Source organism: Cryptomeria japonica, chromosome 3, assembly GCF_030272615.1.
Source record: "Cryptomeria japonica chromosome 3, Sugi_1.0, whole genome shotgun sequence".
Taxonomy (NCBI): domain Eukaryota; kingdom Viridiplantae; phylum Streptophyta; class Pinopsida; order Cupressales; family Cupressaceae; genus Cryptomeria; species Cryptomeria japonica.
The window spans coordinates 346,809,194-346,826,859 of NC_081407.1; the positions used below are offsets into that span (position 1 = coordinate 346,809,194).

Here is a 17,666-nt window from a genome sequence, read left to right on the forward strand (position 1 = left end):
TGTTAAACCACCATGAAAGAACAATTCCAAGATCAATCCATCTAGTACGGACTGCTATAAACAAATTACAAGTTTTTATTTAAAAATATGGAAATTGCCTTCAAATATTATTCAAAATTTGCTCTTGGATCTTCCAACCCTTTTACAATGATTTCAAAAGCATTATATATGCCTACTTACTCATAACCAACCACCACCCATCGGTTCCTTAACCACTGATTTGACCATTTTCAAAAATTGCTCCAAAAGTTGCAAAAAGTTGTCACGCAACAATGACAACTTTTGCTCCACCATGCATTTTTGAAACTTAAACATATCCACACATTCTAAACCCCCTAGGATGGTTTCCTAACAATAAACCAACATTTCCAAAAGCCTTATGAGGCCTTACAAGGGGTTTTACCCAATTTTGCAAAATGATGTCATTTTTTGGCTTACAAAGGCACATTGGCCAAAACTAAGGAAACAAACTAACACAAGAGACAAACCAACTACAAATAACCCTAAAACACACTTGTGGACCTACCAACAATCCTTTATTCACTCATTGATCCTATTGAGGATCATTCACTCCAAAATTGTGACAATTAATAAAGAAATCTAGGTGCTCCTGCACCAGGTTTGTTTGATTCTTCCTTGTCCTCCTAGAGCAAAGGAAGGAAAGGAACCAATGTTGAGTTATCTCCAACCTTCTTCTACACAAGCTTCATTTCATAACAAATGAAATAGTAGTGCAATAGAATGCCAAAGAAGATCTATCATTCCAAGGCTCTGAGCTTGTTTCCAAAAATGATTCTTCCCCCAAGCAATCAAATGTTGATTTGATCCTCTTTTCCCAGTCTTCACCTAATCCTAGAGACAAGCTTTATCTTGATTACCTTGACAAAAGGTTGAAGTTGTTGATGCAAAATGATTCTTCTCCTCCTCCTCACATGAGATCTCCTATTGTGATTAAATTAGATGATGACATGATGATAATAATGTTGAGAGTACTAATGAAATGTGTGAAGTTGTTGAAATCAATCATGGATTATCTTCAAGGTTTTCAAAAGCTCTAACTCTAGCTCCTAATAACACACAATGATTCATCATTAGACACTCCTTGTTTAACACTAGAGATAGATCCATCTACCGCACTAAATGTGTCTCTTTTACATCTTTTCTAAATGGTGTTGAGCAAAATTGGGAGGTAGATAATTTGTTAGACTAGCTCATTCATGCATTAGATTATTTTGTGTGTTTGCTTGCACGTAATATGATCCCTATAATGTGATGCTTGGTGTGTCTTTGTGTTTTTAAGCTATTTTGGGATGATCCTTGTTGCTTTGTTGGCACAAGGCAACAAAGGATCATAGCATTCTTCTATTTGTATCTCACTTTTTCTATATGTTGTTATAGTGTTGTAGATTGTACTCGTTTAATTAAGAGTCCAATTTAATACACTCCTGACACTTACTTTAATTTTTACACTCCTCTAAGTACTTTGGGACCTATTTTTGCCTTGAATCAATTCTGTGTTCAAGATTATGAGTCTTATTTTTACTTTATTCCATCAACACTTTCATGTTTGGGCCCTTATTTTAAGTGTGCCCTTTATCTTTTATTATTTTAAGTCTATATGGGTCCTATCTCATTTTAAAGATCAATGCACTTTTTTCCAGCTTAAATATTGTCATTTTTCATATAAATTGCAGATCTGATATCAGGGCCATATTATCCATCCCTTAAAATTCGAGCTTATTTTATACCCAGTGTCTTAACGCTTTTTGGTTGAAACTTCTAGAGGATAATATGATGGCCTTGACATTTCCAAATCTATCCTCAAAGCTGGAAAATGATTATTTTAAGTCGGCCAAAAGTTGATTTTACCTTGAGAACCCTATACAAGACATTACTCCATAATTCATGAAATCATAATCTCATTCTTATCCTATCATTTCAATTCAAGAGCAATTATTATTCTTCAAGAGCATATCTAAGTTTAAGGAGCAATAAGTTACAACAAGGCATCTTCAATTATGATTTCATGATGGATTGTATGATAATTTATCATGCTATTGCATCAACACATGGAGGACTAGTCAAGAGAATTGCATCATCAATTGAAGGTATAATCATTTCAATTTAGCATTTCACTTCATATTTTTATTTCCTTATCATCGTTGTTGTAGGGTTGAATCAAACTTGGGGTTCGAGTGAGGCAAGCCCCTATATAGCCAAACACCATTTTCCCTCCTTTTGTGCAAATCCAAATGTAAAAATGGGTTTAGACTTAAATTCAAGGTTCAAGAGCAATCAAGACTCATAGACAAAGGTTCCCACAAAAATTCAACAAAAAACACTTGGACCATGCCAATTAGTGCCATAGTCCTCTAGGACCATGTTAGTTAGCAGCATAGTCCTCCCTATTCAAGCTAGAATTTGGCAGGAAGATAATTCAAAGTCTCGGGATCCCATATCTGATTTCCATGTTGATTTGATCATCTATCAGGACTAGGATGCCTAACTACAATGTCCAATTACATTAGTCTGAGCTTAGATTTTTGTCACATATTCCTCTCTACATCCCCTTTCTAGACCGTGTGCACTTTCAACACAGTCCCGACAACTTTCACCCAAATTTATAGGGGAGCTTCGTCTCGGCCTTTTACTGCTAGTTCCAAGTGCACAGCTTCATTCCGAATTTTTATTTCAACTTATAATCATTTCTTTGTTGATTTTGCACTTAGACTTAAATCATATAATTCAACCTATTGCATTCTAAAAGAGGGGTTTCTAGTTTTGTACATGATTAGTTTATTTTCATATCTACATTTGTCTAATTATATTGTTAATTGTCAATTTTGCACCTTCTTGCCTAGTTATTTACATTGCTTCTCATCCAATCAATCAATTCAAATCAAAGGGAGAACAATCAAAGTCTCAGGATCCCATATCTGATTTCCATGTTGAGTTGATCATCTATCAGGACTAGGATGCCTAACTACAATGTCCAATTACATTAGTTTGAGCTTAGATTTTTGTCACATATTCCTCTCTACATCCCCTTTCTAGTTTTGTACATGATTAGTTTATTTTCATATCTACATTTGTCTAATTATATTGTTAATTGTCAATTTTGCACCTTCTTGCCTAGTTATTTACATTGCTTCTTATCCAATCAATCAATTCAAATCAAAGGGAGAACAATCAATCCATTGTGCCCAACTCTCCCAAGGGTTTTTAGTTGGGACCATTGGTTGTTCTCCAATGTAATTGGTAGGATTGGGTTTGATTTCCAATTTGCACGTTTAGACTAGTGAACCCCATTTTCGACAACATTATAGTTGTATACATGTGTCGTAAATGCGATCATGTATTTATGCTTTGTATTGTCTACTTCAAGACAATGCAAAGCATTGAGATCTTTTAGGTCTCAACCATGTTGACCCTAAAAGACTTTGTTGTTTATCTTATGTGTTTTTCTTCCATTATGCTTGTAGTTCCACTACATTTGGGCGATGAATTGAATACAATCATACTTGATATACATGATTTATTTGATACATATTTTGATCCTAGATAGTGGATCCTCTATGTGCTCTTTCATGTCTTTTGGCATTCACCTTTGATTTGCTTATGTTTGGGGACATTTCATTGTTGTGACGTGCTTGTGTTTCAAACACATGTATGCTACCTTAAAGCATTTGCTCCTGGTAAGGCATACACAATCGCCTTAATGCAGGGGCATACACTTTTCTATATGTTACACTTTGTGCATACGCCATGAAGTTTGGTTTGTACACTTTGATCACACACTATGATAGCCTCGGTGCATGCTCAATCCCCCATTTTGTGATCACTTTTTGTCAAATTATCTAGTAAATCAAAGTTTTTCTTTGAAATCTCTTGCAAGAGTAAACTAACTAGCATAACACACCTTCTAGAATCATGACTCTCCTTTCTCTAACATGAGATCCAAAAGTCATGTCTCTTCTCTTATATGGCTCATAGTAAGCAACCCTTACTAGACCTAGATACCATATCTATTCTTTATTCTTGCATTCTCCATGAATGTGTAACCTATGTTGATCATGGTGCTCTTTATATCTTGATATTTTAGACCAATGAGATCCATGGGGGCTTAGTATTGTCTTGTCGATTCAATATCTTGGTGAAATTCTTTTGATGCTATAATGTACTTTGTCGATTCAATATCTTGGTGAAATTCTTTCAATATCTTGCTAAAGTGGGTGCTAAATATAGTGTCACACCCATTTAGGTCTCACTTTGGTGTTTCTCCCTTCATGCCCCATAACTCGACTGATTTTGCTCAACCCAATGCCAAATGTAGAATCTCAACATCTTTCTAGTCTCCTTGACAATATTTTCAGCCTAGGCTATTTGGACTAAGATGCCTAGCACCCTAGTGCCCCTTCACTATGATGCCTAGCATAATGGTCCAATCAAAAGGGGCCCAAATTTGAACCCTCAACGATCGAGAAAAACTTGAGCAAGAAATTGCTCCCCAATGTTGACCTTTTTCAAAATTCCAACATGTTTTGGGAGGTTGATCATAAAAGTAAGTCTTACCCCCTCATTTTAAAATTTCCTCATAAGTAATTCAATTCCAATTACACTCCAATTGAGCAAGTAATTGATCATCTTCAATGGAGTGAAGGAGAGATCAAGCATTCAAGTTAGCGTCCATGATCCAGTTTGTGGGAACTCCTACCTAGCAACATCAATCTTTCATGAGGCTTCAAGGCAAGTCCTTAAGATTTTCAGCCTCTACCTAATCAAGGGGATTAGACACTCTTTTTTATCGTTATTGTTGTAGGGGAGATTAATTCCTTCTAGAAGGAAATTAAGTAATTGGAATTTTGTTTACATAATGACAAAATCCATAGCCTCAAAATAAAGCCTTAAGAATATAATCAAGAATATAATCAACTGCAACTTACAGATTTTCTTCTGTAAACGTCGTGAAACTCGAGCAGATGATGGGAGAAATAAAAAAATTGAAGAAATTGAATGGACAAATATACCTAATTTGAATTTCAAAAGATTACCAAAAACAATCGACTCCCAGAATGAAAGATAACGGTACAAACAAAAAAATGAAATATTAAGTTATACATAAGCAAGCAGAATTAACCTAACATGCATTATTGGGTGTCCTTTAAAACTATATTCAAAGCAACTTATAAAGATCGTGCTTTAAAATAACCTGCAAGAAATGCAAGAATTAATAGACATGCCATTTTGCAAATGCAAAAAAGAAAACTAATTTATGCCATGTGATACTTCAGAATCTGCAAGGCTTTTCGACATTAATTTTTATTACAAACCTGTCGAGTCTACAAGACCATTAACACTCATCCAGTTAACTTGGATGGTATATCAATCCATCTAATCCTCTGCTCGGCTCGGGGGAAAAGAGAGTACACACATACCCCAAACCGGTCACAGAGAGCTTAAATCTAAAACTAACACAAAGATCAGGCCTTGCATTTCACTTTAAAGGTGTCCACGTCAAAGTTCTAGTAAAAGCAGGGTCATTCAATCCAATGGTTCAGAGTACCACAAGCATACATATTCTATAGTACAATATTTAATGTGACAAAAAACCAAGATGTATACAATCCAATGCAACAGCTGGACCAATTTCCTTTAAAAGATAAGGGCATCTGGCACAAAATTCTTCGGAAGGTAAAAAAAACCTGTAAAATACAATAGAGTAAGGCTCAACCCAGAATATGAGCAATTCATTACATCAGCTAGATCGAGTTTCTTCATTAAGTAAATTGGTTAAGTAACCTGCAAGATATGATAAAGGTGTTAGGCTCACTTTGACAGTGTCCAAACAAAAGCTTCCTCCCAGAAAAACCATTCAATGCAGAATTCAAATAAAGCACTCAGCAGTTACTTCTTGCGAGAAACTAACTCTTCAGAAAAAAGAGGACATAGAACAACAGACATTTATTTTGTATGGAAATTTCAATAGAATTGAGAATGCTTAACAATTATCCAAGAACATGAATCTCAATAGATCTTAGAAAGTTAGCAGAGCCATGCCTACCTTGTATCATGTAGCATGATGTGATAGGAAACTAAAAAGGAAATTCAAATCTAATCCACACGATATAAGCTACAAGGAAAAACTAATCACATATAAAAATCATTAAAACACTTGGTGGAGACCAACATATTGTAAAGTGCAGCATAACCTGAACTGAAAAAAACCCACTGATAGCCTGTGCACATGATGTAATCAATATATATGATCTAAATACAACAGCTACATGACATAAGTGGACAATTTTTCTCTTTTTTGCACATACGCAAATATGCATTCACTTTAGACATTCAAATACAATTATCAGTTATGTCATAGAGGGCAAAGGGCTTGTGTGCTATGTCAAAGCATGTTGCAATGGTGATTAGTGATTACAGGTGGACTGTGGGTCATATTACGAATTAGAAGGATATAGGTTTATTTAGTATCTCAGGGACTTATAAGATGATCAATATGAGTGCACTCCACGGTGAAATGCTTAGGTAAGGAGAAAATTTAGAAAAATATATATTCATGCATATGTCGTTAAAATTTGAATAGATAAACTTATAGTGCCTATAATAATATTTTTGTGAAGGTTGTGATGATCAGAACGATTCAGAAGTACTAAATGGCAGATGGATGCCAGGTAGGAGTCAGTTCACACACCAAATAGGTCAATTCAAGTGCTGCAACAATGCATTAAGAACATATGGACAAAGTGGCATAACACGAAGATTTATTATTGCAACTTTCAGGTATAATTTATACAACTCTTGTGATTTATCCTTTAGTGACATTTATCCATTCAAAATCGCCTTTCAAAATCTAAGAAATACCAAGGGCACACACACACACACACATATATATGAATACAATTCTGAGATAGTCTATAATATTTCAGTCTTCCCAAAATTCCCCCTTCATATAATGAACAAAAATGCATAAATACAACGGCCATTAAATTTAGCCCATGTATCTGTATTGTCCCCACTTTGAAATAGAATTTAATAATAAATAATAATGATGATGATAATATTAAAATACAAAAGAAAAAAAATTAAAGTTAAATTAAAATATTAAATAATATAATTAAAATTTAATTAAGTTAATAAATGGTCAAAAGACATGGAAGGAAAAGTTGTGACTCCTTCAAACATGGGATATAAAAGGGAGAAGAGAACCTCATCTGAGAAGGGGATAATTGTGGAATCAGAAGTGCAGATCTGATTTAAATAAGTGCAGATCTGATCATGAAAGGTTGTGTCCCTTTCAAAGGGCAGATATAATGACGAGTTCCACTCTTTCAAAGGGTGCTAATGGTGGAAAGGGCATGTCTCTTGCCAAAGGGCATACATGATGAAAAGGTGTGACCTCTCCCTCACATTGAGAGATATAAAGGAAAGGAATCAAAAGCATCAGGTGACATTACCATGGATCAGATCAGATCATAACTGTTATTAAGTTACAGGCAGTAACATCTTTGTTTTTGGTGGTATGCGTGGGGATGAGCTGAATATGTATGCTTAATATATGAAGCCTGATAATGTTCTTATGCAGAATTTAAGAGTAATATTAATATAGACTACAATATGTATGACAGTTTAATAATGCATTTTTATCACTAACTGTTCATATGACGATTAAGTAAATTATATGATGGAGTCTGTAATACCTTTCAATCTCACCATCCAATTATGGAGGGAGAATACAAGGAAGCAAGAGCACTAGGCTCCAGCAGGTACACCAACCCCGAGTGTGGGCCAGGAGGCCAAGTTGATGAGGTCCTTGGTGCTCTTGGGCTTGTTGGAGAGGGATAGACTCGAGGCACCTTGGGTAATTCTCCTTGAGCTCCATAATGGGAACTGGTGTACTGGTGTAGGGAGAGAAAGGGTTGTTGAATCCTTCATATAACTATGCAATATATAAGAATGCTGAATATATAGTCTATCAAGGCATAATGGAAATGTTGACTATTCTGTTGTGCAGGGCCCACACCAAGCTTAGTTGACAACAGTATCCCTCTATTGTAATCACTATACACTACAATTGTGATTCAAGGTCAGAATATAAGAGGGTCCCATTAGGGGACATTACAGTACCTATACACAACTATACTTGGAATGAATATCTATGCATGTGTTTGTATCTGTGTTTGTATCTGCATGCATTCATGTGTGGCGTGGGTAGGCTACACATGCACATATACCCACAACCACACCAACATACTTCTACACATACATGAACATGTACACTATCGTGCATCAGCTATGCAAGGGTTTGTGTATATATACCATGTGACCATGTACACCATTGTGCATCCACAGAAGCAGCGGCATGGATAATGATAAAGACTGTCAAATGGGTGTAACTATTAGCTATTTTTGTTAAGCAAAACAGATGCTGATAATATCGTCTTTAAGTTGATGAGATTAAAAGGTTTTTTTTATTCAATGATTAAAATATAATATACTGTATGGCTTTGTACTAACTTTTTTCACACAACATAATTGGCTGGGTGTAAACCAAAACATATAGTGGTATAATGTGGATATACTTTCTATTTTAATGTTGACATCTTAAAGAGGTTATGATCTTCCTTTTGTATGGCCTTTAGCCTCTTTCAACACAGACAGGCAAGATGCTGGTAAAGGTTGTGGAATTTGCCTTTAAAAGTGTCTAGAGCCTTCTTTTCAAATCTATTTTCTGAATATCATGCGATCATGATGTGCCATGAGACCACATTTCTGAGGCATTCAGTCAAAAAGTTCAAATGCCTTGTGTATGCTTCCACGTTTTGCATGCATGTCTACCAGGGCAATCATAAGTACAACATCCAACAAAATTCCTCTATGATTAATGCTTTGACAGATGTCCACTCCCTGTTCCAAAGCTCCCATTTTGGCACAGGCAGGGAGGATGCTGGTAAGGGTTGTGAATTCTTTAGACCTACCAACTGCATTTTCTCAAATATAAATATGCTCATGCATATGTGCATGCATGTCTGTGTGTGTGTATATCTGTGTGTATTTTCAACAAATCTATTTTGTGCATATCCTGCAATCATGGCTTGCCATGAGACCACGTTTCTTTGAGGCATTCTACAAAACCGTTCACATGCCTTGTCTATGATTCCACATTACATAAAGAAAGAAAGAAAGAAAGAAAGAAATTATTTTAACGTCCACAAGGCATATCCAACAAATCTATTCAGTGCATATCCTGCAATCATGGCATGCCATGATCACATTTCTTTCAGACATTCTATCAAACAGTTCACATGCCTTGTCAATGCTTCCATTTTGCAAGCCTGTCTACCAGAGCAATTGCAACTACAACGTCTTAAGAACTTCCTTTATGGTTTGATGGAATTTGGCTTTACACCTGTCAATTGAATTTGTTTGAATATGAACACACACACATGCATGCATGCATATATACATACACACACATGCTATATATATGTGCATACATACACATATATGTATGCATGCATGCATGAATGCAAATATATATTCATACACAAATATACACATGGTATACATACATACAGAAAGCATATATATATATATACATCATCATCATCATCATCATCATCTAGAAAGATTTTAATGAATAAAGGGCTGCGTGGAATGCAGCTTCTCCCACTTATGGCTTGCTGCTAGAGTAAACCAGCTGCAACGGGTATGTCACTGTCTATCAGCGGTTGCAACTTCAAATCAATTTCCGTTGGTGGGGATGTGAAGATACCAGCTTGAGGATATTTTTGTGACAATTTTTCAACAGAATTATTAAGATGGTATTGAATGGATACCAGCTAATAATAATAATAATAATAATAACAAGAGCTGTGAGGCAGCATGAGTCCCTGCCTAGTGCCAAAAATAGGCAAAATTGATTTGTACAAATGCAGATGTTTGTGTAAAACATGGGGGAGGATGTTATTTTATTTTATAATATTATACAAGAATATTAAATATTGATATTAGAAACAATAATAACATTAATTGAAAAATAAATTCAATATTAACAAAAAAAATATTATATAAATTGAACATAAATACAATTAAATTCTTAAATAAATTAAATTTAAAAAATTAATACTATATAATTCAAGTAAAAAGTTCAAAATAAATTAAACTATATTAAAATTGATACAATTTACATTTTAACTTTTACATTAAAAAATACAAATAAAATCATAATAAAAAAGCTAAAAATACAAAAAAGGAAAAAAAGACATTACAAAGATTTTAAAAAAGTAAAAATTTCTTTATGTAATTTTTTATTATGATATCATACATAATATCAAATATTATTAAAAAATAATAATTTATAATCTTTTTTTGTTTAATATAATAATTAAATTTTTCATAGACATAAGCTTAATAAAACTATGATATCATATAAATAAAACTAAGAATATAACAAATTAAAAAACAAAATGTCTAAAATATCCTACAATGACCAATAAAAACGTCTAAATTTTTATTTTGTTTAAAAATAATGAAAATTTTCATATGGTGAAATATTTATCTCTAGTAATGTGGTTTGAAACGTTCAATTGCAATAGCTCCACCCAATTTCCAAAGTTCTCCTGAATTTCACCGTCTAAATGATTGTTGACCAGGTCTAAATTGTATGCCCCCAATTTCTGCCGAATTTTTTGATATTACAGGGCTTTGGAAATAGCAGGAGGAATGTTACGTGTAGCAGGTTGAGGATGAAGTATACAATTTAAAGATTATGTTGATCTGGTGACGATTTAATTGCATACAGAGTTTTGACAGTGGAAGTAAAAAAAAACATTTTGTTGGCCAATGTAGAAAAATACAAAGCATCATGGAAGAAGATGGGGGTCTTAATTCTCAGCACCGAGGCAAAGGAAGAGGAGTTGGGCAACAGGGGCAGGCAACATGATGGTGGGATCGCAGAGCGACTTAATTAGATTTCAAATTTTAAATTTTTTAACATTAGAGAATCATCGAAATTTTTACCTACTCAAATTTGATTGGTCATCTATTTCTATTTTAAAGAAAAAATAAAAACCCAGAAAAAAATACATCAGCCAATTAAAAAAATGTAAAAAATAGAAAGAAAAATATATTAATAACGCCTATAGATAGGCGGGACTAATAATACACATAATAATTAGATTTATTTTTTTAATATAAATACTTGTATTTATTTTTTCATTTAATTTAATTTAAACAATCTAAAAAGCTGTACGTAGGAAGGGGAAATAATTCCTCTAGTTTGTCTTTGTGCAATACGGTACACAGAAATCCTTCTTGCGGATAAGCTTTCCAGCCTGGCAGCACGATCATTAAAGATAGAATACAATTAATTATATTATTGTATTATCCCAAAATATATCCATTCACGGGTCCCACGAACTCATTTTACCTTTTCGGCATCTACTAAAATAATATTAAAATAATCTTCCTTAGTCGGAAAGTCTTACCTACTATTTGTCACCCGCCGCATGATTTAACTCCGTGTGAATTAGATTTCAAATTTTAAATTTTATATTTATATATATATACATATACATATAGATATGTATATATGTATACAGCATATACGTGTGTGTATATATATATACAGGTATATAGATACATACATACATACACACACATACACACACACATATACACACACACACACATATATATATACATACATACATATATATATATACATACATACATATGTGTGTGTGTGTGTATGCCATGCCATGAGACCACACATTTCTTTGAGGCATTCTGTCAAACAGATCACATGCCTAAGAATGTAATAAGTTTAACAAATGAAGATACTCTGCCCTCTACTATTCACTATATGTGAAGACAGCTCTGGCAGCCGTTGCATTTACAGCATCAGCAGTAGCTGGTATGCATTCAATACCATCTAAATAATTTTCTGCAAAAATTGTCACAAAAATAACCTCAAGAACAGGGAAAACAAAAATTTAAAACCACCAAATAATCTGAACATGCATTTCACAATTCAAAATATCTTCACATGAAGAAACAAATAGGGATCTAACACTAGATGTTACAATAATATCATATACAAAAACAGCCATAGATAAAACCACGGAACCAATGCCTTCATTTAACAAATAACAATAGAATTGTTTTAGAATGAATTAAAACAAAACTAAAAATGATCTGACTGAGCATAGATTCCCCATAAAAAACTCGTTGAAACCATGGCAAGTGACTTACCTCAAGATTCTATTCACAATAAACCAATAGTAGATCTAAAATTATTGGGGTTTTAGAGCTACTAGATTTTTGAGCTCAAGAAAAGATTTTTGCAGCCTCTTAAATGAAAATATTGGATGCGAGTTAAAATTTATTTTCAGGCATGAGTTTAGGAATGTTTCAGCTTCCTGAAAGTTGTTTTCTCGGTGTGAGATACCTTTCCGGGTGAAATCTGCTGCAAAATATAGCATATTTTGCTAAATATACCCACACGTGTGCATATACGTGTGTGTGTGTGTACACTTCAATGGATGTCCACAACCTTCTCCAAAGCCCCATATTAGCTAGGCAGGGAGGATCCTGTCAAAGGGCGAATACACACACATACATAATTTGATGGATGTCCATACACTGTTTCAAAGCTCCCATGTTGGCACAAGTGGGGAAGATTCTGATAAAGGTTGTAGAATTTGGCTTTACACACACACATGCTTTGATGGATGTTCATCCCTGTTCCAAAGCTCCCAAATTGGCACAGGCAGGGAGGATGCAAGCAATAAGTATACAATTAACCTAGATTAAATCAAGAGAGTGACACTAGTCAATATGTAATTGTATTCAGACAATCCATCAAGATGGACCAAAACTATATTTTGACATAGAGCTTAAAGAGTTGAACCAATGTGCCAGCTTTTTTCATGGCCCTAATGTAAAGTCAACACGTTGATCACAATGTGCAGGCTCTTTACAGTGAGCAAAAACTAAATGGGAAATTGAGAATGGCATGGATGTGCAAACTTCACGAGTACAATCAATCATGCATTCCATCAAGATGGGCCAAAACTAAAGTTCGACATAGAATAAAGAGTTGGGTCAACGTGCCAGCTTTTTCTATGGCCCCAACATAAAAGTCGACATATTCGCCACAATGTTCCGACTCTTTACAGTGAGCAAAAACTAAAATTGGGAATGCCATGGGCTTGGCTCATGTCCAAAATTTGTTCCCATATCTCCTCATTTAATTTAGGCTAGTTGTGTATTATTGTTTGCACTTATTTAATTAGCCTGGATTTATGTAAACGAGATTGCATTCCCTTACAATTTATACACACATAATCATATACACATACATATATACACACACTGTTACAATTATATACATCTACATATTACACGTAGATATCATCATATACATACTTATAAAGTCAAAAATATAAAAAATCTATACACAATCATTTATCTATATAACTCATTAATATACAAAAACATACAATCATTTATATATGCAACTCATATACACACACATATACACTCATTTATATATATATATATATAAACACACACACACACACACTCACAAATATACAAAAACATACACTCATTTATATATGCAGCTCATATACACTCACATACATACATAATTACATATAAGAGAATTTATTCCCCCGTAGTGCAATAATATTTTCATCCAATGAACAGTAAATGATTGAAATATTGTTACTTACAGTCCAAGCCAGGGCAAAAAATTTTAAAAAACAGGATTCACTATAACTCCATTAATTTTCTGTCAAATGTAAACATTCAGTAGTAGTATTTGAAAATTTTATAAATTAATAAATCTAATTTTTGGACATTTTATATGTAGCTAATCATTTGAAAACTTGAATAATAGCCCATAGAGATATACTTCACGTTCATTTCCTTCTGTATATGTAAGGGAGGTGACTTGTGAATGGGCAAGCAGCCAGGACATTGGAAGGCGAGGGCTGCCTGAATTTTTTAAGCAATTTTAATTTATATTTGCCTAAACTTTAGATATTAATGTCCACTGGTTAAACGAAATATAGTTTAATTAGCCATTAATGCGCTTTTAACTTATTCAGAGATCAAGTGCATAAATAGAATTCAATCAAGATTAAAAAGTCATGAAATTTATTGAGAAAATAAAATGATAAATGTATGATGTGAATAATAAATGGCAAAGTAGATGAATTTGTTTAGATACTGTCAAACTTCATAGTCTAAGTAAGGATTCATAAAAATCCTTACCTGCCTCTCAGGTGCGCTGTGCCATCCCTGCTCTTTCAGAATTGCTGTTCTTAGCAGGACCATAAAACTAACAACACCCAAAAAAAAATGTTTGTAATTGTGGCACTTTCTATATTGAGGGAAAAAGAAACTAAATTCGAAATTAAAATTATACGCAAATTTAACATTTGTAAATTGGGGGAAAAAATTATCACAAATGAAACAGAAAATAAACACAGGTAAGACCCAAAGAAATGTCTCTGGCACATACATTATAGTTTAAAATTAAAATCCCAAAAGAGTGAACCTGTTTGAATATAGCATGGAAAGTGATGTTTACTTAAAAGCAATTGAGGGTTAACAGCTACTGTGTTATAAAGAAAGGGTTTGCATTAAAATGACGCACAGTGAAACAGAGCGAAAGATGACAAACAAATGTATCCCTCACATTTCGTTTTTGCTGCAGAACTCGTTCTCCTTATCGTGACCAGCCAAAAAAATGAACGAGGAAAATGAAATGTAAATGGGTACAGAAAGTATGGACACGGGCTACTTGAACTCGCATGCAAAAAAACAGAACGCCGAGTGTACAATTCATTAACGGTGAAAACTCTAGCTGTCACGCTCTTTGTACAATTCATTATTATATTATAAGCCACATCGGGATTCGCAAACCCATCCCGCGCTGTTGTGATTGAAGTATGGGGGCTCCGAAGCCAAGGAATGATAGTACTTGTGAGGTTCCAAATTATATAGATTAGTAACGGTAGGGGAGAGTAGCCGGTACATGCGCACCCTAATTTCGGGGTCCATGTGAATGCCACATCACGTGGATCTTGAGATCAAGTTTGACTCTCGATCAGTTTAGTCGGTGAGTTGGCAATCCGAAATCGTGAGGTGGATATCCATGCCTTTCATTTGTCACGTGTCTGTCGTGCATTGGTTTGAAGTGTCGAAAAATTGTTATTTTATACCTCCGATCGGAATGTTGGCGAAGCCACCCCGTTACATGTCGACAATATCCAATAGTCTCAAACGCAGTTGACGCATGGCGAATGTTTAGACGACAATCCATTTCACTGAGCTCTCCCTCCAAAAATGACACTGCTACTTTCAAACTTTCCAACCTGTCGCATTAACTTTGTGTCCACTCGCCCTACGTCCAGCTGCTCCATCACGTTTTCCGAGCATAGATGCATTCATGGCATTTGTCTCCTTGCATTTCACTCATGCGAAAGGTCGTCCATTTTATGTGCTTTCTACACTTAAGGGTTTCAATTAGCTCACCTCCTGTTCGTCATGGCATGCAACCAAATTAGCAAGGACCCAGAGCGTGTGCACCTTCGGTCGAGTATGTGATTTGTTTTTGTCCTTCGAATTCTAGGATGTGGTCGACTTTTTTGCCCTTGTTCCACTGTTTGACGTTTCATTTGGTTTTTGCAGGGTTCAGTTGTGACGAGGACGCGTTGTGGTGGTTGTGGCAGACCAACGACGACTTACTCTTCGACCCAGGTGAGGAAATGTCCTCACTAAGGTATGTCGATTCCGGTTTTTTGTTTGAAGGCTCTTTGATATTTCGGTTTTTTTTTTTTCATTCTCTGTCTTTCTACAAGTCTTTGTGTTTCTAAGCACAACACAATGTGTTCTTGAACACAATTACATGCCAAAAGGGAATCATAATCCTCTGTTCAAGGTTCGATGTTCTTTTTTTGCTCACTACTACGAGAAGATGGGTTTACATTTCTTGCATCTTTGTTTCTATTGATGGCTTCTAATCGATGTACAATTGAATTTTGTTTGAGGGTTTGAGGGTTTGAGGGTTCGAGGATTTGAATTGATATATGCTGGAATTTTGTTCGAGGATTTGAGGGTTTGAGGATTTAAATTGATATATTTGTTACATGGTTTCAATGCTCAAATGCTTTGGAGAGTTCAATGCCTTCGGTTTCCAAGGGTTTCAATTTGTCGAATGTTGGAATTTTTTAGGATTTATGGATTTGTCGGTTTCAATGGTTCAAGTGTATATTTGAATATTTGAATGTTTGAGTCTTTGTGAGTATGTGGGTTTGTGGGTTTGAGGGTTTGAATGCTTTCACTTCAATACATTGCTTCAATGCTTAAATGTACATTGCTTCAACGCTTAAATGGTTACATGTTTGTCACTGGTTCAAAGGGTTTCATTACTTGAATGGTTTCATTGTCTCGACTTTTAGCTAATTTCAATACATTGCTTCAATGCTTAAATGTACATTCAATGCTTCAATGGTTACATGTCTGAGGGTTTACACTCAATAAAATGAAGATTATTTGGTTGATTGCAACTTAACGGTTGTCACGTTTCAATATTGTCATGTTTCAATATTTGTCATGTTTCAATAGTTTCAATGTTGTATGTTGTCAAGTTTTAATAGTTTCAATGCTTGTCATGTTTCAATAGTTCACGATGTTTCAATAGTTTCAATGTTGTCATGTTTCAATAGTTTCAATAGTTTCAATACTTGTCAAGTTTCAGTAGTTTCAATGTTTCTTTCAAATAATGCATAAACAGTAAATTAGAAACCCTTAGACATGAACAATGGCATGTATGTGCAAATGTGTATGTATATACTCATGTGTATGCACATGTCTATGTATGTACACATGTGTATGAATCTAATTAAATGAAGTTTATTTGGTTGATTGCGAGTTAGTTGTCAATATACTTTTATTGTTCTTTCAATGAACTCATTAATGGTTGTCATGTTTCAATAGTTCACAATGTTTCAATAGTTTCAATGTTGTCATGTTTCAATAGTTTCAATATTTGTCAAGTTTCAGCAGTTTCAATGTTGTCATGTTTCAATAGTTTCAATACTTGTCAAGTTTCAGCAGTTTCAATGTTTCTTTCAAATAATGCACAAACAGTAAATTAGAAACCCTCAAACCCTTAGACATGAACAGTGGCATGTATGTGCGAATGTGTATGCACATGTGTATGTGTATACACATGTCTATGTATTTACACATGTGTATGCACATGTCTATGTATGTACACGTGTATGAATCTACATGTGTATGAATCTAATTAAATGAAGTTTATCTGGTTGATTGCAAGTTAGTTGTCAAGATACTTTTATTGTTCTTTTAATGAACTCAGTAATAGTTGTCATGGTTGCATACATAGTATATTAGAAACCCTCAAACCCTTAGACGTGAACAGTGGCATGTATGTGCAAATGTGTATGCACATGTGTATTATACACATGCAAATGTATATATAGTGGCATGTATGTGCAAATGTATATACACATGTGTATACATTTACACATGTTCATGCACATGTCTTTGTATTTACATGTGTATGCACATGTCTATGTATGTACACATGTGTATGTACATGTATGAATCTACAT

The 17,666-nt window shown here is 34.4% G+C and overlaps 1 long non-coding RNA gene across 2 annotated transcripts; it reads right to left on the reverse strand.

The window, feature by feature from the left end:
• Positions 1-5,283: 5,283 nt before the first annotated feature.
• LOC131034803 (uncharacterized) lies at positions 5,284-14,981 on the reverse strand. 2 transcript variants are annotated; one of them, XR_009103843.2, is made up of 3 exons: positions 14,723-14,981; positions 14,296-14,362; positions 5,284-5,799 (listed from the first exon to the last, which is right to left on the reverse strand). It is a non-coding gene; the product is annotated as an uncharacterized LOC131034803 (long non-coding RNA). The 2 variants fall into 2 exon arrangements; XR_009103844.2 differs by having other exon boundaries at positions 14,681-14,981.
• Positions 14,982-17,666: the final 2,685 nt, after the last annotated feature.